Source organism: Olea europaea, chromosome 11 (assembly GCF_002742605.1).
Source record: "Olea europaea var. sylvestris chromosome 11, O_europaea_v1, whole genome shotgun sequence".
NCBI lineage: Eukaryota > Viridiplantae > Streptophyta > Magnoliopsida > Lamiales > Oleaceae > Olea > Olea europaea.
In genome coordinates this window covers 20,748,962-20,752,099 of record NC_036247.1, presented here as the reverse complement: position 1 = coordinate 20,752,099, position 3,138 = coordinate 20,748,962, and positions in this window count along the sequence as shown.

Below are 3,138 nucleotides of genomic sequence, written 5' to 3'. Positions count from 1 at the left end.
ACAGAATTCTTCAAATGTACAATCTTTATTACGATTTCTATCTAAACACAAAGGGATTCTCGGTGGGAATCGAAATATTTTTAATTTTTCGCTGTACATATATAAGTAGATCCCCAACACATTGTGCATGTGTTTTTATTTTACATTCAATTCCTGTACATAAAGGTCATTTTGGGTGACATAAGTCAATTATTGTCTTTGCTTCAGAATGAGGATAGTTATCGTTTTGAACGAGTGCCCCATTGGAAGTATGAAATACTCTACTTAAAACTAGTTTTCTGGCATAAATATTCTGTAAATTGCTAACCATATTTGTGTTTTGTGGAATAAATTAAGCGAGGTTTTTTATTTTTAATTTTTCCTTATGTGGGAGAAGTAATTTAGTTAATATGTTTTCGAGTACCATTAGGCAAGGTAGTTTATATGTCAAAACCCAAAATCCCCAATAGGTGAAGTTTCATGTAGTACTAGAACTTCTTGACAAGCTGGATGCCACTGTTCTTGAGAGAAGTAAACCATACTGGTCTCGTCTAGTGGAGCTCAATGAAGAGATTCAGAAGGCATGTTGCACTATGAAAACAATGTTTAATGGATCATTTGGAGCTACATTTCTAACTGACACTGGTCAAGAATCTGCATTTAGTTACAACATCCACCAATTTGCCGATGTTTATACTAGCAAGCCAGAGAACTTGTTATATCTATCAGAAGCATGGCTTCGTGTACCATATGACATAAAAATTATGCCACACGATGTGAAGATAGTGTCGATTTCCTTGCAGAAGTCTCTTAATTTTTATCTTATTGATCCTCAATTGCATATTTATTGATTGGATTAGTTACATATGCAGTTGTTGGCAGAACTGCATTCTGTCAAGCTGTATGTACAAAATCCTTGTACATACAGCAAATTCCTTATCGAATATCGATTTTTTTCAGTAGCATGTCTTACTAAACATAGATCTGATTCTTATCTTGATGGAAAGGGAAAAGTCGAAGAATCTCTTGGTTAATTAACATGTGAAGAGATGGGCTTCTCTTTACCAATTAAATTCATTTCACTTAAAAATAAATTCAATCATAGACCAAAAGAGTTTTTATGTTTCCATGACAATTCAGATTTCTTGATGTTGTTGCTTGATATTTTGTCCTCTTACCTTGTTTGGTCTTACAATACATATTATGCTTCCTAATTGCTTTGAAGGTATCTCTACCAGTGTCGGTCTAGCAAGTCGTCTTGTGATAATTAACAATCTTTTGGCTGAATGATTTTCCCATTCGGGATTGCTTGTATTATAAGGAATATAGTTATATAAATATGAAAAGAGAATTATACAGATATAGTAAGAGAATTATAGTAAATATAATTACTGTCTAAGAATGGTAAATAATCTTCATCGGTCTCATTGACATCCCCCTCAATTGATGCTGGACGATCAAGAAGTATCAATTTGCTGGCTAGAAATTGATGAACGAGGTCTCGTCATCATCTTAGTAAACACATCAGAAATCTGAACATTAGTGGTGACATGTGGAAGAGAAATAATGCAACTATCATAAGCCTCTCATATGGAATGACAATTCATTTCAATGTGCTTAGTCCGTTCATGAAATATAGGATTAGAAGAAAAAGTTTGAATGGCAGTAGTGTTGTTAGCATGAAATGAAGTAGGTTCAAGCTGAAGGTAATCAAGCTCTGCTGGAAGACCTCGAAGCTAGACAATCTCAAAGCAAGCAGATGACATAGCCTGATACTCAGATTCAGTGGAAGATTTAGAAACGCGATCTTGCTTCTTACTTCGCCATGAAATAAATGCACTTCAAGGAACATATACCAACACATAATTGAGCAACGAGTGTCCAAACATCCAACCCAATCAGCATCACTATAACCTATTAACTTTAGAGGGGAGATGGCAAGAAAGAAAAAAACCCATGTTAGGCTTACCAATCAAATATCTAATAATACGACGAACCGTGACTAAGTGAAGATGTCGTGGAGCATGCATGAATTGACAGATGGACAGCAAAAGAGATATCGGGTCATGTAATCGTAAGGTAATTCAAAGAGCCTACTAAGTGACAATATAAAGAGGGATCTGAAAGAAGATCACCCTCCTCCTTGCGATACATCACATTCACCTCTAAAGGAATGTCAATAGATTGACCATCCCGAAGTCCAGCTAATGTAATCAACTCCTCTTTATACTTATGCTGATACAGGTAAGTCCCAGTCGGAGTTGAATGCACCTCAAGACCTAAGAAATATTGTAAAGGTCCCAAATCTTTCATATGAAATGATTTCTTAAGTTAATTTTCAAAGTGATATATCAATCCTGAGTCAGTCCAATAATAACTATATTATCCACATAGACAAGAAGAAGCACAAAGAGCCTGTTTCAACTTATAAAGAAGTGCTTTAGCTTACAAATATCGAGGGAGGGTTTGGAGAAAAGACCCGCTAGAGGTGATATATAAACTCTTCCTGAAGATCACCATGCAAGAAAGAATTTTTGACATCCATCTGCCGCAAAGACCAACCTTTGGAGGTAGCTGTAGCAAGAACGATATGAATCGTTGTCAGTTTGGCAACGAAAGCAAAAGCCTACTCATAATCCACTCCATATTCTTGGCGATTACCGAGAGCCACCAACTGAACTTTATATCGATCTAGAGAACCATCAAAGCATAACTAAATAGAGTAGACCCATTTTTACCCAATAAGTTTGACTCAGAAGGTTAAGGAACAATATCCCACGTGTAATTCTCTTAAAGAGCTATGAGTTCCTCTTCTATTGCTTTCTCCCAAAAAGGTTGGATAACCGCCAGAGAGTAAGGAATAGGAACAGTGATGTTGCAGAGAAACCATAACGATTGAGAGGTTAAGTGATGCGAGTGGATCGCCTAAGATTAGTGGTGCCTAGAGAGGGATTAGTGTTGGAAAGAGGTGGTTGGGTAGAATGCTGTCGTTTTTGATATACCAATCCTGGCTTAAGACATTTGATGGGACAAAAGTCATCTTCAAATTTATAAGTGGAGCCAAATCAGAAGTGGACATGATATGCTGTTGGAAATAATATTAATTCTCAAAGAAAACCGTATTGTGAGAGATAGGAAATCGGTTTAGCAACACCATCA